We start from the raw sequence: 25,683 nt of genomic DNA, 5'->3' as shown, positions 1-25,683 counted from the left end.
GGCCTCAGTGCTACACTTCTTCAGGACTAAAAGCACGTTAAATATTTATCACAGCTGAGTATTCACTTCCCTCTCTATTGCCAACTAAGATCCACCACTTAAGCCTGCATCTGCTTGACAGGTTGCATAGTGAGGTGGCATGCCATTAGGAAACCTCTTGTGCCAACGTGCTTCACTCATTTGCTGCGCTAAGCATGGAGAGATGGTGGCATCTCTTATCTTGAAGCATGGTCAGCATGGGACTGCATTATAAAGTCTCTCTGCTGGCATTTGATTAGTAAATTAAACATGCTTGGGTTTTCTCTCTAGCAGAGGCTGGAGCATCTACACTCCTCCACATCCCCTTTAACCTCCAAAATAAAATTATCATGTCCAAACCATGCCATGGGAGCAGCCCACAGTCTGTGCTGAGGCTTTGCCCCATGCCAGGGGCTGTGTTAGCAGTTCAGTGTGTGGCTGTTCACATTGCAGCGCCTAGAAACATTTCCCAGCTTACGTCCATGTGTGTGGCTCCTGTGCTGTCCTCCCATGGTGAAAGGATGCCGGCAGCACTTTGCGTTTCCCTGGCGTGCTGGGAGTGAGCTTTTATTGCCTTGCGAGGCTTGAAATGATGGCAGGGTGTTTAGTGGTCCAGTTGGTCTAAACATATGCAAGTACGTCCTTGGTAATTGTGCCAGGTGTGCCGTAGCATTTCAGAGAGCAGCTATTTTAGGAGCGTCTCTGAAAGCTGTCTTTCCTTTTTGCTCTCTAGTCTTGTGCCAGCATTTCTCAAAAAATGACTCCGACTTTGAGAGCTGCTGATAAACTTCAGAGGTTGGAAAAGGCATGGGCTGCTCCGCAGCAGTGCCCTGGGGTGCTACTGTGAGCAAGCCCCAAGCCCTCCCAAGCCGCAATGCTCCTGCCCTGTTTAGCTGCTAAGGAAGAGCTCCCTGCAGTGCTGGAGGGAGTGCTGCTTCTGCACTGGGCTCAGGGCAGACTCCACGTGGCCAGCTCCGGCAGCTGAGATTGAGCTGTTGTTGCTGTGTTAGCGCTTATTTTTTTATATATATTTAACTTGTTGGCATCGTCGTGATGCATCTCCCTGTCTTCGCACCACCTCCCCCATTGCCCCCAGTTTGAGTTACTGTGATGTGCACAGCCTTGTTATAGCCGTTTACACGTACAGGCACACAATGTGTTTCATTATCCTTGTATCAAACTTGTTTTGCTGCTGTCACGCACCAGAAAAGTTAAACACGTCTGATCAAAGGCATGTAAACACAGCTTCAAAACAAATGCTCTTGAATCCTGCCAAAAGCACAGAGCTGTCTCTGAGCAAACCCCGTCTTGTATTCCCTTGTCCGTGCCTCCCGCTCCTTGTGTGAGCGCCTGTGCAATGCCGCCTGATCTGAGAACCTCATGGGCTGCTGTTTGCAGTGAGGAAGGGTTGTCCACTGGTTGAGCAAACCTCAGCGGGGTTTTGCACTGATTGAGACAGCTGGGGAGGAGGAGAGCAGAGCCTTGGCCACAGGGCAGGAGGGAAGAACTTGCTGCATCTTTGCACGTGCGAGATGGCAAAACCCAACAGCCTGTGCTTCGCAACATGCTGCAGCTCTGGTAGGTTGAGGGAGAGGAAAGCATGAAGCGAGATGACTGGAAATGAAGGTGCCGAGTGTGTTTTTTCCAGGTCTTCAGTGGGGCTCCGGTTGGTATGTTACTTGACGGGAAAGCTGCAGGACCAGGAGCACGCTTCCAAGGTTCCCACTGCCAGTGCTCCCAGGGCATCGCTCTGGGTTTGGGGCTCAGCTGGAAGCAGAGGCAGCTGGTTGCCTCCTTTAACACCCTCTCATCGTAAGAGGGATGAGAGGGGCTGGGCAGAGGGGCTGGGGATGGTCCCAGACAAGGAGCTGCTCTGCTTTCTTTCCAGCCTTGGGTGGGCAGGGAAGGGTGAGGTGAGGCTTGCAACTCTGGTGCAGGGGCCCTGATGTCACCTGATCTCCCATGAGATTGCTAAAAGTTGGGGGATTCTCTTAGTATTTATTGTTGCAGGCAAGTCAAGTTTTCATCTTATGCCCCCCTCTGGGAGGGCTAGATGTGCATCTTAAATGGGAATGGAAATATGAGGGCTTTTGCAGCCTCCAAAGGCAGGTGTTTTCAGAAAACACTAGCTCCTTTCAAATCTGCCAAAATAACCTATTCACAGCTTGGCTACGGGCATGACCAGTGAATAGTTTGGGAATTCATGAGCTTGTGAACTGACCCGGACTCCGCAAATGAGTTGCCCAAGGTCTTTGCCAAATGCCTTTGAATAATGGACATGTCAGAACCAGATGGGGTTGCAAATGGTGGGTTATTAGTGCCCGCCACCTGTGCCAAACAGTGCTGTGCATGTGTGCAAGCATTCAGTGTGAGCAGCACTGCTGCGTGCAGGGTTCCTCCTGGGAGCAAGGGTGGGTGAAGCAGCCAGGTTGCTGCAGGTAAGATGGTTCAGTGGGTCTCCTTCAAAGCACCTAATTGTGCTAACACGGGAAATGAAAACTCAATCATCCCCCACGTTTTTGCTGGATGGTCCTGGGCAGGCTGTGAAATGCCCTGCAGACGGTGGGGATGTGGTCAGAGGTTAACAACGGTGTCAGCCTTCATAAATCATCCTTAATGAGACTTGGGAGAATGTTGGGTTGGAGCCTCTGATGCATAGCTGCACTGGGTTGTCTTTCCTTTACTTCCAGCTTTTTTTTGCCATTTGGTTTTTAGGGTTATTTGGGTGAAACATTTGTGTGGCTGAAGGTGCTGGAGGCTTTCCCACTGCTTTGGGTGGTAAGGGGTCCTGAGCTCTGCCTGACCCCCATTCCTGGCAAGTGCTGGCTGATGTGCTGCAAACTACCTAAATTTTCCACCTTTTTTTGTCCCCAAGGAACTAGTTTTTGTGTCCCTAGAGTGCCAGAAATCATAGGCTGGACGGGATTGCCCAGGTCCTGGTGCGGAGGAGCAGCATGCTGCATACTCGTGGGTATTGATGATGCTGGGGTTGGGGTGGCTTTGGGTAGAGTCCAAGTCACAAAGTCTGGCCAAGCCAGCAATGTTCTGCCCAGCCACTGGACAGCCAAAGGACTGCAGGGACCTTTGCTTGAGGTGTCATCCCAGCCCTTCTCACCAGCATGGGGACGGCATTATGGGGATGCCATCAAGTCCAAATGCTTCGCCTGGAAGAAGCCTGTCTGGGGAGTGCGATCCCAAATAAGAGGCTTGCAAGGTGGGAAGAAGAAGCAGAAAGGAGGTTATTTAGGTGCCCACTAAAGGCCACCTCTGGGGCTGGCAGTGGTGGGCTGCTCTAGACCGTGTGTGGTCCCTGTGAAAGCTGTCAGCCACCAACCAGGACATGGGGAGGAGTGAAGCAGGGTACTGTGAATATTCCCTCTGACTTATTATTTATAAAGTATTGTCACAACCCTGGAAGTGTTGGGACTCTCAGAAAAGCTGTAGGAATGTACTAATTAAAGAACACAATGAGAATGTAAATTGGGAAAGCTCCCCAGGGGAAAGCAGCCCTGGGGGGAGCTAATTTGCCAGTCCCCACTCCTCCCCTGCAAGCTGGCTGAGACACTGGGGCAATTAAGGAGGAATCTGAGTGTTAAATATAATCTGGAATTGTGTTTTTGCCTTTTTTTGTAATTGGTTTATATTTCTCTTGGGTAGCTGTGTTTCCAGTTCTGTAATTGGGACTTTAACCCTCTGCTCTGCTGCATATGTCTGCGTATTTTGGGGGGGGCTTTGGTGTTCAGAACAGATTTGGGTGACTCTGCCAGCACCAAGGTGGCAGATTGCCTTCTTGGAAGTGGTAAAGCTGGATGGAGTGGTCCCACAGACAGCACTGTGGGGATTTTTGCAGCCCAGGACAAATTTGGGAGGCTCCTGGAGGATGGCTTCACTGGCCGCTATAGCTGCAGACTGGTCCAATGAAGGAGATGTGGCACCAGGGCAGGGCTATCTGGAGCTGGTCTGGTAAGAGACAGCCCCTGGCTTTGCGGTAAAATATCAGTTGTCAGAGCTATCTTCTGAAGCACATACTAAGAGTATGGCTTTTTAGGTTGGTCTTTTTGCCTGCCCATTTTTCTTCTGAGTGGTCTGTCTTGCTTCTTTGTGCTGTTTTGACTCGTCTTGCCCAGCACAGTAGATGTGTATATTTGGTATCATTTGAACTGTGGCCAGAAGGGTGGACTCAGGGTAGTGGCTGTAATGTATTTGTCTTTTTCTGTAAACTTCTTTTATACAGTCCATGGCGAGAAGACAAATGAGAAAACTCCATCACAGGTGCAAGGTAAAGACAAGACATGCTGAGGCTATGGTGGTCAGCAAGGGGTGGCTGTGAGCTCATGCCCTGCTTGGTGTTGTGTTCATGGACCAGCCTTGTCCCTGTGGCTGGGTTTGCAGTGGAGCAAAGGGTTTGTGTTCTTGAGTTTTGGGTTTTTTGGCTTCCATCACCCTTTAGCATGCTTTTTATTGGAAGGTGTCCTCAAAGCTTGTAAAAGGGCATTGAGAAGAGAAGCCAGTGTGATTGTAGCTGGGGTTTTGAGTGATGGCTTGGTTGTTGGATCATTGTAAGATGGTGCTCCCAGCGGAAGGCAGGAACTCCTTCCACTCTCATTTTTCTTTTTTGGATTAAATTCAATATTTATTCTATTTTTTCAACTGGCATTGGTTGTCTGAGATTCTCAGTCATTGCTAGCTGCTGTTGGCAGGGGTTAGAAGGCTCTCTGAGCTGAGGTAGAGGAAAATATGATAGATGTACTCATGTGATACTAGTACCCTCAGAGTACAGAGTAGTAGGATTTAGTGTGGCTATGGGTGCTGACTTGCTCTGGATTAAGTATTGCTTTGTCATATGACAGCATCCCTGATCCTAATGATATCACTAACCCTGAAAAACCTGAATTCACCTAGGCTGTTGCACAGCACAGCATTTCTCTCCCCTCCTATGGATGTTGGGAAGGGAAGCCCCCATCTGCCCAGCCTGCTGCAGCCAGTGGTTTCTGCTGCCACCAGACCAGGCTTCATCGGCAGGGTCAAGCCATGATAACCTGTAGCCTTGTTGCTGCAGCTGCTCTGCGCTGGGGCGGCAGCTCTTCATCTCCTCTCCCCATCTGGATCCAATAGCTGCATGTGGTGAAAAGTCACACCGAGCCTGGGAGCTTGGGGAGGGCTCCTTTCCAGCTGGGGCTGGGTGAGCTGCTCCCTGGACAGGGCAGGAGGGTCACCTGGCAGGGCTGCCACACTGGTCCACATCTCCCACCACAGTTCACATCTCCCACCATGGTCCATGTCTCCAACTGGGGAGAAATGGGCCCTGGGGATTCAGTGGTGTCAGAAGATTGATGTCAGGATCCAGAGGTCTCCCAGCACTTTCACTGTAAGCCTGCCTGTATTTATTGCATTTATTTTTCCAAAAATAAAAATTAGTTGAAGTAGCACAAAAGCTTGGGAGGAAACAGGCTGAGGGAGCCTGGGGAAAGAAAGATTTAGAGATTATGCCGGGTGCCTGCTCCTCCTCCTCACCCCAACCTCCAAAAAATACATGGAATTGTGGGGTTAAAAACCCTTCCATCTTTATTTACTGTAGGGCCTATAGACTCCAACTATTGCATATGCTAGGTAGTCTGGGGAGGCAAAATAGGAGAAAACTAGTATTTTCCCTATATTTGGAGGTGGGGAGGACAGAGCTGGGAGCACTTTCACACTTTGTGGGCTGGGAAGCTGTGGTGGAGTTGGGAACATGGCCCACGCCTCCCAAATTGCTGGCTGACCCTTTCTCTTCTTCTCCTGCCTGCAGCACCAGGGATGGTCTTTAGGGGACCAGGCTGGGACCTGCCAACACTCGGGGTCACAACCATGTTCCAACGTGGTGTTTTCCTGTGCAATCTCCAGCCAGCCCACCCCAGGGCATCCAATTCCCCCTGGATCTGGCACAGATCATTTTCCCTTCCTCCCTCTCTCACCAGCTGAAATTAGTTTTCTCTAGGTGACAGGGGTCAGGAGCACTCGGGTGCTGACGGATCAGCATGTGCTTTCCTGGATCGGGGCCCTGCATTCCTCCTGCCTGTCCAACTGGATGTGGGATCCCTCCTGGGCTGCAGCGCTGGGGGGATGCTGCGGTGGGGGACGAGGCCTGAGCAGCACAGTGAGCCCTCTCACTTGCGGTCGCTGCCGCGGATTTTCTGCTGGCAGAGAAACTTGCCTCGTTTGCAAGGATAAATTAAAACTGAGGAGCAACTGCTATGTGCTGGGCTGGGTCAGCCTGACAGTGGCTGTTGGTGCTCAGTCCTAACCCAAGGCAGCTCGTTTAACACGCTGGTCTGTGAGACGGCAGCTTCCCGCTGGGAAACAGCCCTTGGCTTTGCTTGTCCCGTCTTTGGGCAAGGGAGAAGGCTTCCTGGAGGCAGGGGGTCTGCGATCTCGGCCAGGAGCCAAGGTAAGTCACCTTCTCGGTGGGGTTGTTTGCACAGCTGTGGGTGGCCATGCCCGCACCAAGAACTCCACATTCTTCCTTGTGCTGAATATCCGGGACAGGCATCCCTCCGTGCTTGGCGCACTTTCATTTCCGTCGGCGAGCTTGGGAAGCTTCGCTGAGCATCCAAGCACTGGGGCTGACCCTCCATCCTACCATGGCTGTTTGCCTGGCTGATGGCAGCATGATGCAACTGGCTCTGTGCTATGCAAGACCACCGGCACTCCGTGCCTGCAGGAAAGCAGCCCCACATGCTTTCAAGCCCACATGTAATTGCTCCCCTCCCACTTGCACGCTCCAGCATGGATTGCTGGAGGCCAGGCTGGAGGAGCAGGAGGCTCGCCGCCACCTCCGGGCGCTGACAGCCTCCCTGCGCAAAGCCTCTGCTGTCACCCAGTGCGTTGTTTTCTTTCTCACCAGCCCGACCGCCAAGGAGCAAGCCCTTTGCTGTGTGTGGATTTTATGGCGGTGCCTCCGAGTCATTGACAACCTGCTGACATCCGTGGGTTGTAGGTATTTTTTATTTTCTTGGCTGCCTCCATCACCCCAAAAGCCCAGCTCCCTGCAAGTGGTTGGTGTGGGATTTTCATGGCTTCTCCCTGTTTTTTTCCTGTTTTGTAGAGGGCTTTAATGCTGCCCTGTTTGTCCTGAGACTCTGCAAAGTGGCAAGCCTTGTGCAGACAGTGCGCCGGGGCAGCTGCCCATGCTGGCCCTGGCATTTACTACAGGCAGTTTATTTTCCCAAGGAAGTTAGTTTCCAAGATAGCATCTGGTTTTTATGAGGTCTGATCAAATAAGGTGGTATGTATATGAACGGGGGGGGGTGGGGTGGGGTGGCGTTTTTATGTTTATACGTGTATTTTTAAAGCTTTATAAATAGTGGAGTAATAAGTTGCTTGCTCCTTCCAAAACTGCATCTCTTGTGACCAGGGTTTTGCTGAAATTATTACTGAATCCAGAAGGGAAGTTGTTTCTCTGAAACGACAAAAGGGCAGTATAGATATTCATACCTTGCAACATATACATATTAGCTATAGGTGCTGGTATTTCCAACACCAATGCAGAATTATTCTTTAGGTGGCTCATCCACAGCATGAGAGGCAGTCAGCCACAGAGGTTATGGGTGAAAACCAGATACTTTTGCAAGTAACTTGTTGGCCCATTGAAGCTCTTCAGCAAATAGTAAGAGAGGCATAATGCATTCTAGGGGTCTTGGACTCAGTTTGCAAATAATTTGCCTGGAATAAAAAGGGTTAGAGGTTTGAATTTGCTTTTGTGGGCAGAGCTGGAGAGAGAAGCTATGTGTGATTTTCCAAAGGGACTCTGGGCTTACAGTGCTCAGCAAGTCCTGCGTGGAAAAAGGACTAGATGGAAACTTGCTGTGGAGCAGCTCCGGCTTGTGTTTGTTTCTTTTAAAGCTTCAGTTGAAAGAAAGGAAAAGGGAAATGGAAGCACAGCTCTCAGGTGTTAGCTTTTGGAGGAATTTATTGGAATAAAATTGGAGAGGAAAGGAGGAATGGCTGAAAAATATTGTAGCGGTAGAAGATGGGACTCTGCTATCTGCAGCCCTTTCATTAACGGGTGATTAATAAGTGATGTGCTAGTGGTGTGGGGACCTGGTTACTTGTGGCTTCCCATCTGGGTAGGTTTACTTAGTGTATGTAGTGTATAGCCATCTCATCTCATTTATATTTTAATGCTATCATCTCACCTCTTCCTTTACCCTTTCTTCCCCCACGTGTATCCCCTTCACTCTTCCTAGGTTGGCTGCACCAGACCAGGTGGACATCATCCCATGGCATGGGGTTGTCTCCTCCATGGGAAGCCTGTCCGGCAGAGTCCAGCCAGGGAGGTCACCAGTGTGCTCATCTTCTCCAGGTCCCACCAGTGCTTCAGCCAACCATGCAACACACAGGGATAAAACCATCCCAGTGAGACCTGCCCTCCTGTTGGTTTTCAAAGCAGTTTCCCCTTTCCCCTGCCTTCACAGAGGCATGCCCGCTCATCTGGATTTGAGCACTTAATCCCTTCTCCCACGGTGACCCCCGCAGAGCCCACCCTGCTGACAGAGATAACACCGTGCCGCAGTCGCCCCTCGGCACATCCGTGGCTCTGGGATTCATTTTTCATTTCCTCTTGCTCTCCCCTCTCTCCCCCTGTGAGATGTAAGGGTTTGGCAGCAGATCCTGTCACCCCATTTGCTTTCCTGCAGAGTATAATTTCTTCGGGGTGTTATGTTAGCGGTAACGGGGGCCTGGGCCGAAGCCACTGGATGTCTTCTTGGAGAAGACATGAAAAGCAAATCTGTGCTGTGCGATCTAACCTCCTACCTCCTTGCCATTACCCTGGGGACCACCACCAGCTTCCCAGGCTTCTTTCTTTTTTGCTGTTGTGTGCACTTTACCTTTTCCTGAAAAATTTTAACCTATTCCTAGAAATCTGTACAGAAAGAGGAGATAAAATGTCACCCCTGTGGGACAGATTGGTAACATAGCTGGTATTTCTACTACCTTAGAGCAAGCCAGCATCAGCTGGAACCCAAATTTTGTTTGCAATATCATAAAAACATTACTTAGATGCAAAAAAACCCCAACACAAATAAACCCCACCTTGCTGGGAAAGACGATTACCAGCTGATTTAGCTTGTGCACCCAGGCTTTGTTGCTCAGCTAAACCTGCGTCCTGGTGCTTTTGCAGTCATTTCCAGTTTGGTACCACCCGTCCTGCAGGCATCTCTGAAGCATCGCCCGTGTTATGAGAATATGATGCTGTGTTCAGACACCAGCTTTTATGAAGATCAGACTTGCCAGTCAAGAGCAGTTTATGTTCCACACAATGAATTTTTCCCTTTTCTGGGAATTGCCAGGAAGCAGTTCATGTGGAGGGGAGAATTTTGGGGACCAGGAGCTCACACATGTGTGTATGTATGCCTTTATAAGAGAGAGATGGGAGAGGTAAAGCCTTCTGATAGCTCGTTATAGGGCCTAAGAAAATATAGCCTTAAGCTTTGACTGAACGCTTGGGTGCTGCTTTACTGAGAAAATGCTACTTGCTGTTGTTTGCACTGCTGTGAGTTATTTACTCAGTGCCTCCTGCCAGCAAATGTTTATATTGCTCAGGAGTGGCTTGCCCAGAGTTTTCAGCAGCATGAACCTGCCTTGCGTTCTTGTTTCTGGCTGCCAGCAAGGTGCCCAGCCCTGCCTTCTGAGGATGAGGATGCTAGGATGAAGGGGCTGGGCTCCCTGTGGCTTCAGGGAGGGCATCTGATGTGCTAGTGGCTTCTGCTTTAGCTTCTTCTGGAGGCACAGTGTTCTCCCCAAAACCTTTGCAAAATCTTTCTGGGGCTTGGTGAAAGCAGAAGGAACACACCTCCTCCTTTTTGTCCCTTTGCTCTGCTTCCAGCTTGGCTCACTCAGCTGTGGTTCTGCTTTCGACAGAGGACACCCCGAGTGCCACGAATGAATAGCACCAGGGTGAGGACTGTCTTTCTGCACCCCATCTGCAAATGCACATTTGTATCTGAATTCAAAGTTGTCTTTCCACGAGTGTTTAGTAAGCCATGCTGCAGCCATGCAGATTTCTTACCTTTAGCTGAAGTATTTCTGGAAAACAGATGCAAACTTTTCATGGGAAATTATTGCGAGGTATTTGCTCAGCTCTGGCCATGCATTGCGGAGGAACAAGCGGTGCCTTGCTGTGACCCAGGAGTCTCTGCTCAATCATCTCCCCACACAGAACAACAAAACAGATAAGAGATAGCTGCCTTATGTTGCACACTTGTTTTTTCCCAACCTCTCATTTGGGATGAGGTGAGCATAAGCAGGGATTAGTTTGTTAAGCTGTGACAGTTCATTAAACTTCTTGGACTTTTTCTCTGCGTTTCCTCTCCAGACACTACTGATGGCTGAGCTGGGGGGTGTGCGTGTGTGTGTGTGCAGATAATGTGGGACAAGACAGGCAGCAGAAATTTTCATGATTTTGGTTTCCAAATGCCTTTATCTATTTGCAAAGCCTGCCGAGTGCCTGCAAGAACTGTTGCATTTCAGGTACTTCTGTTTTGAAAAGTCTGCCGAAGCAAAGTTCATTTTTCTTGGCTATTTTTTTTGCCTTGAGTGAGTCTCTTTTGTTGTCAGAAACTGACGGCTGAGTTTTAGATGTGTAAAACTTGGTGAAATTAATGGGAGCTGTGCCCCAAACCTTCTGCATGGCTTTTAAATCCTCTGACTTGTAAACAATGAGTCCAGTTTGCAGGTGGCTTTCCAGTCTTCCAGGGAAACCTCTGAAGCTTGAAGGTAGTGCGAGAGGGATGCTCACTGGGAAGGGGAAGAGAGTGATGCCCAGTTCCTCCGCTGATGCCTTGCTGCATTAATTGTTGTGCAAAGAGTGGGGTCACAGCTTGTGGGCACCCTTGGGTGAAGATTGCCGGGATGCAGCAGGGTCATGCCAGTTGGTTTCACCATCACACTGGTCTGCTTTGGCTCTGAAGCCTGCGTAACCCATTGTTCAGGCTTTGCAAGGAGACCCCAGCTTGCAGGACTTTGGGCTCTTGCAAAGGGTTAGAGTGCCCCATTGGCTAACTGTCCGCAGGCTTGTATTCTTCCCAAAGTGAAAAAGTTGTCGTTGAAGGGGAATTATTTGCATGCAAAGCTGTGCCCGCCGTGTCAGGTTTCACCCCACACAGAGCACAGAAGGGGCAGCTGAAGGAAGATGTGTGAGCATCTCTTTGTAGCCACAGAAATCTCATTTGATCCTCAGTGGTGGGAAAGGAAATGGAGCAATAACCCAGGACAGTTTAATAGAGTTTGGGTGAAATACGGTTGTTTTTGTAAGCTGGTCTCTGTGCAGTAAGGGCTCTTTAGCCCGTTTGTTGTGCTTGGCTCTGCTCTGGATGTTGGCACCAGCTGCTTTGCAGGTGCACGTGTCTTTGGCAGGAAGGAGCTGGGATTTGGGGATCGCCTTGGTTGGGGGTGGGGGGAGAGGAAAAAAGCAATGAGAGATGATGTTTGTGTCTTGCAAGTGAGTAGGACATGTTGAGGAGGGGGAAGGACACAGCCCAGGGTTCAGTTCTGTCTTGGAGAGCCAGCTGGAGGGCAGGGTCCTCTGCCAGTGACCCCTTCTCCCTTCCCGAGGACAAAGCAGGAGTAGATCCTACAGGCTCTGGGGCTGCAGAGCCTGGACGAGGCCACCTCCTGTGAGCAGAAGTTTGTCCCCGAACTGAGAGCAGCTAAGATAGGGAGCAATAGCAAGTATTGCCTGTAATGCCCCCAAAATAATGAAAACTGGGGTGAGGGGCCATTTCCAGAGCTGAGCCCATAGGGTTGCAGAGAGAAGAAACCTTTTTGGGTACTTGATCTGCATCTCCCTATCATTTTTACTGCCACCTTTTCTCCCTCCTCTCCATCTTGTGCTGTGGTAGTGGGTCCTGGGGACCAGCATCCTGAAGGCGTAAAGCCCAGACCCCAGGTGACCCTGAGAAGGCAGTGATGCCGAGCGGCCCTGGCTGTTTCACCCTCCCCACTGGCAGTGGGGCAGTGTTCCCAGGGCAGCTGGTCCCTGTGGCCCTCAGATGTGGTTTATGGGGGAATAACTGCTCTGAGCACCCCTGTCCCCTGCCCAGTTTTGGAGCACAGGGACAGGTGGGAGTGGACTGGGAGTCCACGCAGCCCCCAGGCAGGGGCTGTTTGGTTCAGCAGGCAGAGGCGGGGAAGAGGCTGGTGTTTCCCCTAGTGAAACCCTGCGGTCGGGCCAGAAGCAGCAGACCTCTGCACGCTGGCACAGGCCCAAGGCGTCTTTGCTTCCTGCCACCCTTTCAAATTAAGCAAGCGATTCATTTTATTTCTTTAATTTTCCAAATGGAAGTGAATTGGCCATGCTGGCAGGTGCCTGATTGACGTTCCAGAGAGGATGGGGTCTGGCGGGGGGAGGCTCGCCACTCTATGCCTGCCACCACCCTCCCAGCAGCACCGGTGGGAACCCAGCCCTGCCATTTGGCGGGCAGGGGCCACTTTGTCCTCCTAGGACCAAAAGAGAGATGCCCAGGTTTCATGCCACGGATAAAACGATTGCAATGCTGAGCTCCTGCAAGGTCCTTTCAGGGCAGAGAAGCGAGCTGTGGTGCTCTTGGTGCCCCATATTAACCCCTGGCGTTTGGTGTTTTATGAGTGTGGCTTTTCCTCTTGTTTTTATTATGCTTTGCAGATCCTTTCTCATGCATCTGCTTAGTCCGCTGCTTGCCTCAAGGGGACGCTATCCATAAATGACACTGGCTTCACCAGTGAAGAAGACCAAATCCTCCCTTGCAAGGAGGTGTCAGGGTGGCATGCTGCTGCAGGGGACTCATGGGGACAGCCGTGCACCCTGCCCAGCATGCCACCACCACTGTGCACCCTTGCTGCAGTGTTGAGCACCCATCTGTACCCCTAAATCCTCCTGGCTCTGCTCACAGCTGCAGGGCTCTCTGCAGAGCCAGTTTCAACTCTCCCTGCAGTGGAATAAGTGCTGGAAGATGGTGAGGGGAAGATCATCCCCACTACGTGGCAGCGATTATCAAATCTATACGCTGTGTCGATGAAACAAATGGCAGTCAGCGGCTCACTGCCAGAGTGCGTGACGTGTAATTAAGTCTAGCTCCCAAATCTCTGTTAAACCTCAAAGATCCCTTCTTCATCTCTGGCACTGCAGTCTCTCTTGTGGCTTTTTCCCCCTGCTGCTGTTTTTCTCATTGCTGTCTTTCCCTTCGGCTGCCCTCCCCTGTCTCCTGGTGAACGGCAGTGGGATAGAAATCCTCCCTCTGAGCTGGGCTGGGCACTGAAAATACAAAATCTCAGGATTTTCAGGCACCGTTGGCTGTCCTGGAGCTGAATCCCACTCCATGTGCTACTGTGCATGGACAGGGCTTTTCACCTTTGTTCCATCTCCCCTTGGCTTCTCTGTGGGGTTACTCAGGGGGCACAGCAGCCCTGGCTGAGCTTGCAAACCTCTGAGCCACACCACTGGGGCCACTGCTGGACCTTTTACAGGGATCATGTGAGCGCATTTGTGTCATGGTGATGATCCCAGCCTGGCTATTAAAAACAGCAGCTTAACTAGTCTTTTGAGGGAGAAAAAAAAAGCAATTCTTATACTCACCTTACCTGCTTTCAGGAAAGCAAGCCCCCCTTGCTTGTAAACACACCATGTTCCTTTGGCCTGTGCTGATGTTCCTCTGCATTGCAATGGTGTCACCAGCACACAGCCTGTTTGCGGCTGTGGAGAAACTGAGGCACGGCATGCTGGTGTGATGCATTTGGGGCTGCTAGCATGTGTCCCAGGCCAGCAGGACTCCCAGTGGGGCAGGGACAGGCCATGGGACACAGAGGAGCCCTCAGCATCCCTGTGCCAACCCCTCAGGATGATGGGGTGCTACCAGCTGTACCCCACCTGCAGCACTCCCTGCTGTACCAACAGCCAGGGATCAGCTCTGCAACAGCTACAACACTGTCATTGTCCAGAGACAAGCCCAAAAAAACTGGATCTCCACTCCCCCCAGTGCCCTGCCCATGGAGGGCACCCTCCTCCCAGCTTTTGGGCAAAACCAGCGGCAGTTTGGAAGAGGAGGGGCAAAACACGAGCTGTCTGCAAGCTGCATGGCAGCCAGAGGGATGCAGATAAAAGCTCTGCTGTCTACCACTGAGACAAATTCATCTCTGGCTAATTTGGGTGTAAAAAGAAAACTCACCAGCTGGGTTTTGTAATCTTGTGAGGGCAAGGTTTTCTGGGAGACACTGGAGCTGGCTCAATTTTACGTAGGCATTAGGGATGTGACAACTTAATTGTGGAGAGTTCTCCAGAGGGGGAGCAGGAATCGATAGGTGTTGGTTAAGGTGCTCGTTTTAAGATAAAGTCTATTTGTTAAATTATAGTCATTTGTCTCCTTGAAGCCTCAAAAGCAGTTAATTGCAAGAAGCCCAGAGGGGCAGCATGCTCTGCCCCAGCTTGAAGCCCCAGTGCTGGCCGTGCCCTTCAGATGCCCGGCATGGAGATGGCTGGCAGTGCTGCCGGCTAGCGGTGCTGCTGCCACAATTCAGGCGGGCGGACCCGAGCTCCGGGGGAGGCTGAAGGTTATGAATTCAAGCCCTTAAGCGTGTCCTGTAATCCCTTTTCTGGCCCGGAGGAGCAGCAGCCTCTTCAATTACCAGGGCATGGAGGGCTGCAGGGTATGTGTTTCCCGAAGGCCAGCCCAAGGCTGCAGGGAGAGCGGCCAAAAATACTTGGCTTATTTGGGCACCGTGGGGACTTGCCTTACAAGGCTGGACAGTAGTTTGCCGAAAAACCAATCCACCCTGGGATCAGAGGCTGAGTTTTGCACACTTTGGGGATGGGGAGGCCTCCACAGGCTCCCTGGGGCTGGCTTTGCCCCAGATGTGGGTGCACAAACCTCCGTGCTCTTGTCCTGGTGCCGCTGGGGCACAGCTGTCCTGGAGCTGATGCTGTTAAGCCTTTGCTTCCTGAGACTTGGGCTCACATGGTCTGAGCTTAGAGGTGTGTTGCAAACAGGAGAAGCTTCAGGGGGATGCTGCTGTTCCTGAATGGGTTTGGGGAGGCAGCTTTGGTGTTGCATGGTCGGACATGCAACGAAAAATTGTCATTGCCCTAGGTTGGTGTATGTTGCAGACTTGCTGTGTGCTTGCAGCAGCACCTGGCTCCACGGCTCTTAGGGGCACTTTGATAACAAATGGTCCAGCGGGCCACTCTGCACACCTGTGCACAAAGCTGCCATAGGAGGATGGGGCAGTTGGTGGTGATGGGGACCGCCCACAGGAACTGTGTCCACCAGGGCTGTACAAGCCCTGCCCCCCTGACCCCTCCCCAGAATACCTGCATGCATGTATATTTTCGCAGGTGGTAGGAAGGTCTGGACCGGTGCCATGTGTTTTCTACTCAACGCTTTGCTTAGGGCATCCTTTATTTTTCTGTTTGTTCTCTCTGCCTTCTCTGGCCCTTCCTTTGCTCCCCAGCTGTGTGAGCACAACCTGCTGCCACCCAGTGAGACTTGCCTGATGCTGTGTATCCCCCTCAGCTGGGAGACTTCCCCAGACTGCCTCCTTCCCTGCCCAGCTTTGCCCTGCCCTGCTCAGCTCCTTCAGGGTGTGTTCACGTGGCCATCCTCAGCATTGGTACTCAAAAGCAGCAAGGGGCTAGGGAGAACAGTGTCAAGATAAGGAAATTAAGCAGGAGAGGCTCTTGATGGCACATGGAGTGGGATATTCTCCCGTCTGTCACTGGGAGTATTGTTGTGATCAGACGAATGGTGCACAAAGCATCCTCCAAAGCTCTTGGGAAGGAGCACACAGAGCTGGTTTAGTGCTTTGCTGTGGGTCCGTGCTCTGATGGTCCAGCCTGGGGGACAGGACTAGGTGGGCCTTGGATTTGCCTCCATATCCAAAATGGGGCTGAAAACCCCACAGAAAAAAGCCCATGCTCAGCCTGCAGCTCAGCCCTTCAGCGCTGCACAGGGTGAGGGCCTTACAGCCGTGGAGCACAGGCAAGCAGCAGTCACACAGGGAGACCTTTACAGAAAGGATGGGTTGTGTTTCTCCTGGGATATGGTGGGGGCAAGGGAGTAGGTGAGGAGTCCTAACCCAAGCATCCAGACCAGCATCCCTCCCTCATCACTCTGGAGACATCTGGGAAGCTCTCCAGGGAGGGTAGTACGCAGGGAGGTTGGGAGAAGAGTCAGTCAAACCTCCTCTTGGTCAGTAGGGAGTGAGGGTCTCCTATCTGCAAGGAGTTCAAGGCAGTTTTACTTGGCAGGCCAGGTAGCAAGCAGGCTATCACTGCTCATCCTGGGCTTTCAGTCTTCTGCACGGGCTACGCCATGCTCCCATGTCTGCCTTCATCTTCCTGCCCAAGCATTGGCCCCTGGATGTGGTGCTTGAGGGTTAATCATTGATGTCTGCCTCTGGCAGCGGCTGGGCTTTGGGAGCTGGTGCTGGAGGCATCAGGGTCAGGCCATTCCACTCCCATGGTAACTAGCAGGGATCCCCAACCTGGGAGCAACATCCAGCCCTGTCTCTGAGCAGGCAGCTCTGGCAGAGCCAAGTGTGGAGCAAGGAGGGTGAGGGGGTTATGCTGGGGTCTGCGGCTTTTGCAAGCAGGTCCAGTCAGTGCAGCCAGGAAAGTCCTTTGCGTGTGGGCTGGATGTGGCAGCATGCACCATGCTTTGTGTTTGCACCTGCAAACAGACACGTGTGTCATGTGCACGTGTTTGGAGGGATGGGGGGGATGCCCACACCTTGCACGCCTGGGATGAGGAGGCAGTTTTGTCTGCTCACAGCCTCCTCGGGGGGATGGAGGCGCACACGTGACGATCTCTGTGCCTTGCATGCTGTCCGTGTTGATCTCATGTGCTGAGATTCTCGCAGGCACCCAAAGGAGTCATCGAGCTGTGCGCTGATCACTGTGCGCTGCCAAAATCCTCTGGAATCTGCTCCCCTGCGTCGCCCCTTCCCAGGTCAGCGTCGGGCTTCGCGGCAGCAGGTGCTGAAACCCATCCCTCCTTGTGACCTGCCTCCCTTGCTTTTCCAGCACATTTTCTGGAGGTCAGTCATCCCCTCCCTGCTGCTGGATTGCTTTCCTGCCCCTTCCCACCTGCTCCATCCACCCGGCAGCATTTTTGGAGCTGGAGAGCAGCTACGGGGGGGGTCTTGTGGGGGGGAACATGAGTCTGAAGGAGAAATCAATCTTATCCTGGCTGGGGCTGAAATCTTGGAAACACCGTGCTCCGATCCAGCGGCTCTCGAAGAACCAGGGCCGAACATGGCACTAGCTATTTCTGGCCGCTGGCGGCTATTCCTGGCCCTGACCCCAAGGTCGGTCCTTTTTCCTCGCCTCCTTCCCGACACGCTTGGTAAGCTTGGTGTGGTGCGCACGCTCAGCGAGCTATAAATAACGGCAGCCATGGGCAGCCTCTGGGAAGGGCACCGGGGGAAAAGCATCCCCAGCTCTGCCAGGATCCCCTGCCCAGCCCAGCTGAGGGCAATGGTGGGCCACCTTCCTCCCAGGGGCAGTGGGATGCTGCAGAGCCATCACTGTACTTTTCCATGGGGTTTTGAGTCCCAGAGCCCCAGTCTTTTCTGCAAGCAGCTGGCAGAGCTTTCAGCCTGAGCAATTGCTTGGGGATGGGTTTATTTTTTTAATATCCCTTGTGAGCAGCTCAAGCTGGACTTGCTGCCCTACAAGGCGCCTGGGCTGGGATATTTTTTTTTTTTCTCCAGACCTCTCTTTTCCTCTGGGGAGGGTTGAGCAACCTGATGGATGTGGCAGAGCGAGTGTCCAGGCAGAGGAAGCTCCCCTGGAGCCTGCATGCAGGATGCAGCCTGAAGTTTCCTGAGCGCTTTTCTCCTCCTCAGTCATCCCCCTTTCCTTCCCCACACCTTTGCTTTCTCCCCACCATCTTTCCCCCTTTCTTGTGCTCTCGCCTTCCCTCTCCCTCACTTTCCCTCTGTGCTTTTCATCCATCTGTCTTTTGCTTCATCACTCCCATGTGCTCCCACGCCCTCCACTCCCTACACCCACTATTTTTGCCCTTCTCCTACCCCATCCCCTTTCTCTCCTTGATGCTCCCCCTGGCCCCTCTCTGCAGCAGGGTACCATTTTACTCTGCAAACACCAGCTGCCTTGTTTTTCTTGTGGTGCAGCAAATGTTTCCGTGGCACTGTGGAGATCGACGGAGCCACTAAACAAAAGGACCTTTTAATTTTAGCAGCGGGATGGAGAGCAACTGCACTGCTGTCCTGAGAGGTCAGCACTCAGGTGGCTCCCATGCCTACATCTAGCCACCTCGCCAGCATGAGCACTGGCCCCCATCCCCAGCTGGAGAGTGAAGGGGGAAGCCTGGTGGTCTCAGAGTCGCCCTGACTTTATTTGGAAACACTTGGCTTGTTTTCATTTGTTCCCCCTTCCTGCCTCTTCTGCTGCAAAACTGGTGTAATTGGAGCAGGAAATTAAACATTTGAAGCGTTAACGTGATAATCTCCTGGTTTAGGCTTTTGGGGGGGACAGGGAGCTGGGAGCTGAGTGTGCTGCTGCTGCCCAGCATGCTGGGACAGAGAGGGGAAATAGTGCTGGTGGCGTCTCCCAGCACATCCCACTGTCTTGATCCAGCTGGGGAAACCACAGGGAGGGCTCTCCTTCAGCTCACTCTGACCTCAGGTGGTCTTCAGGCTCTTGGTTATGATGGTTGTGTTTTTCCTTTGGTCCTGACAGCCATGCCTGATTGCCCGTGCTGGTGGGACCAAGATCAGTGCTGGTATATGGCTGTGATGAGTTTCTCAGTGCTTTGCTGATGCTGGTGGTGGACAAACGAGCCAGGGACCTGAGCATGTCCCAAAGACCACAGTTTGGGATCATTGAGGCTAGAGAAGAGAAAACCCAAAAAAACTGTAAGCGTTCAGAGATGCAAAAAGCCCCTGGGAAACCAGCCCTTGTGTTCCTGGGGCAATAAACCCTGGGTGTAAAACACAGCGAGGGCAGTTCAGGCTGGGTACCAGGAGAGCTGGTTCTTATGGCAAGGGTAGGTGTCCAAACTGACTGCCTGGCAAATAGGTTGGGGTCTCCATCTCTACAGGTGTTGGAAGAGCCAAGCAGACCCCCATCAGGATGGGTGTGCCAGGATGGTCTTGGGTGTGGTGGAGGGTGCATTGCTCTGGGTGGGTTTGAGCACTAGGCAAGCTATGGAGACTGGGTGTCCCAATGCCTTCCATGAGCTCCTCAGTGGTCTATAGAGATGGCTGGCACGAACATATTATGTTTTTTTAATTCCTTTTTTATGTCAGGCTTGGATTGTCTAATAGACGCTTGCATTGTAATTTTTTACTTTAATAGGAATCATTTGTAGAGAGATCTGCTGAGCTCAGCATCCCGGCTGGAGCTTTTGCATTATCGAGAGTTGCTGTCTTTGCAGATGGATGAGTTTCAAGGATTTCTAAATACACAGGCCTATCTGTCTAAACAAAAGTTCAAATGTTGTGCAGTTCACTGGTTTGGAGCAAATGTCAAAGAGGCAGGACTGGGCTGTCGCCACTAAACAAACCTCTGTCCCGTTTTCTTTTGCTCTTTCCACAAAATCCTGCATGGATTTGATGTGATCAGCCTGTTTCTATTTACCGGGTGAAAAACCAACATGGAGGAGCGCTATGGGATTTTTGCTCTACTTGGGATCACGAGAGTGTTGGAGGGAGGAACACTGCTGTAATTGCTATGAACCCCTAATTGCCTTAATTGCTATAAACCCTTCCTTTTCCAAAAAGTGTTTCAGAGAGGAGACTTGACCTTTCCTGAGGAGCATCAGTCTCCATTGGCCAGAGGTGCTAGTGGAGCTGATGCCTTTTCCCAAGGATCTTGCATGAAAGTGAAGGTTGTCCAACATGTCCTCTTCTCCTGGAGCAGTACTAGACATTCTTTCTATCACCCCATGGATGCTTGTCCTGCTTTTTCCTAAATAACACCCAAATGGGGACTCCGGAGCCAGTGGCTGCAGAAGTGGAGTGAGCTCCTGGTTAAAACCCCGTCTCAAGTGTTTTAACATGCTGCACCCTTTCTGAAAAAAAAGTACAGTTGTTTGCTTACAGGGATGTGACCAGGAGATGCCTTGAGGTAGTGCTTAACTCCTGGCCTAACCTGATGCCTTTCTCCCTTTGCTGCAGCTCCAAGGGCAGGGAAAGGGAACTGTGCTTTACCCAGTGATGCCTGGGAAAAAAATGCCCCAAGTGATATTTGTAGCTGAACAGTGAGATGATATCTTGGCAGGGGCTCACGTACATAACTCTCCATGTCAGTGTGGACATATTTGAAGCCTCCAAGGCTAGATACCATCTCCAGATACTTTTTGGTGCCAACAGCATGGCTGGGTGCATTCTCTGCCTTTCCTCTGCCTGGTTCAGGTCACTGATGGACGTGATGGTGGAGGGAGAGGGTCCTATCTGGGTACCAACCCCACACAGGAAGGTTTTGTGGGATGGAGATAGCAGCCTGGCGTGGGAGACGGGAGACCTTTTTCCCTGACACCTGCATATGGTGCGACTTCGGCACAGCCTCTCGCATCCGGTGTTTTTGTGTGTTTTCCGAGGCGTTTTGTGTTCGTTCCTTGGCCGGTGCTGGGAGGACTGGATTGGAAAGGAAAGGGATTTTCATACTTCATCTTTTTCTCGCCGGGGCCTGAAACGTGAGTGCCTCCAAGGCGTTGCCGAATGAGGTGGTAATGTGTTCATCAGCTGGGAAATCACCGGACCTCAGAAAAACAGGGAGGAGAGAGACGCACGAGGATTTGTGTCCGTCCATCCGCCCCTGGGCAACCGTGGTTTTAGGATGCAGCTGGTGGATGTGGGGAGTGTGGTGTTGAGGAGCATCCCCATGGTGTTGGGGAAGGTGGGGGCTCTGCCTCGGTTTCCCCTCCCTGAGCAGCGGCTGCCCATATGGACATTATGTTCATAGGGGTGTGCTGGCAGCAGTGCTCTCCTCATCAAGGGTTGAGGGAGACATGTGAAGAGAGAGAACCTAAGTCAATAAATACCTAAAATGCCTCTAAGAGGTGCTGGGGAGAGCGCACCTATTGCAGGGCATGGGTTAACCCTTGGTTCTGCCCAGCCGGGAGCAACCTCCTGAAGGGAACAGGTCACATTTTCCTGGCTGGATGCAAATTTTGTCTGTAAGACCTCATGCTGGTCATGATGGCGTTTCCTTCAACCTTGGTGCTGTTTTTGCTGGTATGGCCCTTCCTTCAGCCACCACACGCCAGTGCCACCTCACACTTATGAGTATTCTTAGAAATCAAAGCATTTAATTTGTGCTCTTAACTCTCCCTAGTTGTGGGTCTGCAGGACTCAGAGGAGGCACAACCCAGGAGCTGGCTCTGCACCAAGTGCTATGTGAGCGTAAATAAAGTAGCTTCAAGTCTCCTTTTCAGTTTTGTGGACTCTTCTTCTGCCCTTGCCATACCTGAGGAGCATTTGCCGTCTGTCTTTCGTTGGTCCCTGCACCTCCTTCCTCTTCCTGTTTATCCACATCCTTTGTAAATTAAAGTCTCAGACTTTTCAATCTTGCACTCCACTCTCTGTCTACGTCTCATCACTTTTATTGCCCATCTCTGAACAGAAACCCTTTTCCTCTGTCTTTTTTTACGCAGGTTACCCAGGATTGATCAGAGCATTCCAGGTCAGGGCATACCAGTGATTTACGCTGTCACGTATTTTATAATCCCGGGACTTTATATATCACCTAACATTTTGTTTGCCATTTCAGCTGTGGCCACAGAGTGAAGGCTGACATCACTTTGCTGGCTGTTTTCAGCTAATTTAGGCTGCTGCAATGTGTGTGATTAGTTCAAAATCTCCCTTGCAGTGTACAGTGCCTTGCATTTATCACCATGCTGGGCTTCCTCACTGCCTGGCACTGCTGTTTGCTTTGAAGGTCTCCCCTATCCGTCATATTCTTGATTAGCCTAAATAATATTGTCATCTGCCAGTTTTTCCTCCTCGTTGCTCAGCCCTCTTCAAAGCATTAATAAACAGATTATAGCGTGCTAAGCCTCGTCCAAAACACTGAGGCACAGAGTGCTGGCAGTGCCGCGCTTGGTCAGAGCTGCTTTGGCTGCTTAATAAATTCAGGGTCTGAGATGTGAAGAAGGTAATAGCAAAAGAGGGCAGAGAAAATACCATTGGTTTAATTACAAATAAAAGTGTTTCTATTTTCTGTCATGCCTATGACTCTGCCCCATTCACTTTATGAATGGTTAATACCGGTCTGCATAACCAAATATGCTCTTAGTGTGAATACTCTGAAACGCAACCGTTGTGCATTTAAATGGCAAGGGCCTTTTTAGGGAAATACTTAGGACTTTGATTTCATGGGAATAGCATAGTTTAATATGAAAAAAGTGTAGCGTATTACTGATGTGCAATATGCTAGAATTATGTATATGGACATATGCTTACAGTTAGATCAATAGATGTTATTAATGTGTAAAGATATAATTTTTATGTTTCTTTTTTTTCCAAAGGGTTTTGTGGTTAGCTTATATTTTGAGCTTATTGATGAAAGAATAGTATTTATTTTGAAAAGTCAATGATTCAAATCAGGGCAATTTTTGTAATAGGCTGTAACTTTTAAGCAGCATAATAAATTTTCTTTGTCATTTACAGAAGTATTTCCCTTTATGTTTGAGATGAATGTGGCAGTTGTCAGGTCAATGGCTCTGTTTTTCCCTAAGGTAAATTCTGGAGGTGCTGAGCTGGCCTCTTGAGGGTAGAAGCAGCTTGCAGCTAGAATGCCTTTAAAATTGCATTATTTGGGAAAGGAAGCAAGGGAAGAGTGACTACAGTCATGTTCACAATTTTCCTACATATTGCCCAAATTGACATAAATATAATTCTTAAAGATCATAGGAAACATGGCAGAAATAGCTTGTCTGTGCTCTGGTTTGTAGCCTCACAGCTTCTCGCACACAGTTGCTGTTCTGGTGGCTGCATCAGCATCAGCAGACGTGTGGTTCTTGATGGTCCCTTCCTTTCAGCCATCAGGATTTTTTTTTGCTCATATGAAGTCCTGCCCTGGCAGTGACTTCCAGATTTTGCTGTGTGAAAGCACCATGGGAGTTGTGTCTTGTTTGCTTTAATCAACTGGTTGATGGTTGTGTTGCTGCTGCTTTGCTTCCCTGGGTTTTTTTGTTTGTTTTGCTTTTAACTTCACTCTAGTGAGTCTGGGAAGTGCACTAGAGCTTGCCTGCTCCCGAAAAACTCTGGAAAACATGCTTTGAGATGCTGGCTGGGAAATGGGAGAAGAGCACCCACCTTTGGGTGGGTGCCCCATAGGTGTCCTGACCCCTCCACCAGCTCCGGCTTTTCTCTTGGCTCAGGCAAGCCGTGCTCTTCATAAGCCTGAGCGTGAGCTGCTTGGAGATGGCAGAGGTGCTTGTTTCGTTCTATTTGTGTCTTTGCACCGGTGGGACCAAATTTCTGCTCTGACTCTGAATTCAGCTTGTGTCCCCACTCTCCAGACTCCCACCTCACCCCTGGGCTGTTGGGAATATTTGTTCCTCTGAAACCTCCATTTCCACTTTTAGAGGATGGTGGTAGCTCTCTTCTGGTCTTATTTTGCTCAGTAAATAGGATGAAAACAGATGAGGTCATCGGTGTCTATACAGGCAGATTTGGCCTCCATTTTCTGTTTACTAGGACTGCATTAGTTATGAATAATGGTGCGTCAAACTACTCACTCCAAGCAATTTATTCATGGGATTTGGCCCCGCTTGCTGTCTGAGAGTTGCCTGCCAACAGGATCTGATTTTTAAAATACGCTTACAAACACGCAACCGTTTGCCCGATCTGTTTGCAAACATATCGGGGCCTCTGGGTGCTGAGCAGATGCTCAGCCTTGGTGTTGGGGTTCAAAAAAACACCTCTGGGGATTTTGGTCCATGGATGGGCAACAGCAATGACCTCTTTGAAGCAATTAAAAGAGATGGAAGACAAGAAGTCATGTGAGGCTTTAAATAGTCTTCCTTCTCTCTTTGCCCCGGAGGACATCATTATGTGAAGCTAGAGGCACATGCACAATCCCAAACCTTTGAGACAGGATTCCCTCCCCGACCCAAGAGAGATGGCAAGAATTTCTAGCTCATTTCTCGCCGTCTGGCAAATTTACATCTAATTTTTTGCTCTGTCACATCCCTGCAGAATAACCATTGATTTATATAGCAGCCGAATCCAAAACAAATGCTTTCACTGGATACCTGTATTCTCTCCAAGAAAGGGTCCTGTTCCCCAAACTTGGATAAAAAGGCAAAAACAAAAAAGAAACCCCTAGTTGCTGTGATGTTGGTGGAGCAGGGAACACAACAGCCCATGTGTGATGGGAGGCAACCACAGGTCAGCTCTGCTCGCCTGCTGCCAGTACGACGGGCACTACGCCCTGCTGTATTCCAGGGTATTGCTTGCTTGATTGATTGCTTAATTTGCACGCTTTTGCGATAGTGACTGTCATGCAATGGCTCTTTTGTCATGCTGGACTGAAGGATTTTATTCTTGGGAGACAGTTCAGGCTCCAAGATGCTTCCCGAGAATGCCTGGGCTGATGTTCCCATGGGCCATATTTGGAAATCCCAACTGTTTCTGCTTGGCCAAAAGCACCAGCTGATTTTAAGGGATGTTTTGTTTGTGTTACTGTGCTATTTTTTGGCCCCTGATGGTCTTGAAGGAGAAAAAAAAAAGATTCCCAGCTCACAAGACATTTGTGCTAATTAGGCAGTGGGGGATTTGCTTCTCTCCAACACTGGTTTGTTTTTAGGCTTCTGTCAGGCGTTTTTTGCACACAGATTTCCACAAACCTCATTAACATGGTTGGTGGATGTCACACAAAGTTGGGCAGATTTTTCCTCTCAAGGTTGGTGGGAGGCAGACCAAAAATGAGGGATGTATTCCCACCACCCAGCTCCTTGCCTGAAGTTCCAGATACCCTACATCACTTGTCCAGAAAGGAGGCTCCTTGATTTATCAGGAGGTGATTTATGCCAGGAGTCTGTCCTAGGTTCCTTATGTTGCTGCCTCTCTCCCTGGCTCTGGAGGGAGTTTGGGAGAATCACATCCTGGTTGAGGCACCGGGAAGGGTGCACACCCTCGCCTAGGTACCACACCACAACTGGAAGTCTTATTATTTTTTGGCATTTTCTAGCCCTTTGGCCATGGAGGAGCAGACCAGGCAAGGCTGAACTTTCTTTTCCCTTCCTGCACATGGTACAGTCTTAGAGCATTTGCCTTCCCCACCTGAGAAAGCTGTAAATCTAAAGCCCAGTCTCACTTCCCTCCTCCTCGAAGTTTATTTTCATAGACCCATAGAATGATTTGGGTTGGAAGACGCCTTTAAAGGTCTTCTAGTCCAACACCCCCTGCCATTGGCAGGAATGTCTTTGACTAGATGAGGTGGCTCAGAGCCCCGTCCAACGTGACCGTGAGTGTTTGCAGGGATGGGGCATCGACCACTTCTGTGGGCAACGTGTTGCAGTGTTTGGCCCCCCTCATGGGTAAAAAAAGTCTTCCTTGCATCTAGCCTGAATGGTAGCGCCTTTGAGTTTAAAACCACGACGCCCTGTCCCGTGGCTAGAGGCCCTGTCAGCAAGCCTGTCCCCATCTTTCTTCTAAGCCCCTGCAAAGTATTGAAAGGCGGCAAGA

The 25,683-nt window shown here is 50.6% G+C and overlaps 1 protein-coding gene across 2 annotated transcripts in view; it reads left to right on the top strand.

Moving 5' to 3' along the window:
- The window catches only part of CNTFR (ciliary neurotrophic factor receptor), a 213,314-nt gene that overhangs the window by 69,117 nt on the left and 118,514 nt on the right, over positions 1-25,683 (top strand). The window lies entirely within an intron of this gene.

This window comes from Phalacrocorax aristotelis, chromosome Z (assembly GCF_949628215.1).
Source record: "Phalacrocorax aristotelis chromosome Z, bGulAri2.1, whole genome shotgun sequence".
NCBI classification, from domain to species: domain Eukaryota; kingdom Metazoa; phylum Chordata; class Aves; order Suliformes; family Phalacrocoracidae; genus Phalacrocorax; species Phalacrocorax aristotelis.
The sequence above is the reverse complement of the archived record's forward strand: the minus strand, read 5'-3'. Positions and strand labels throughout refer to the sequence as shown.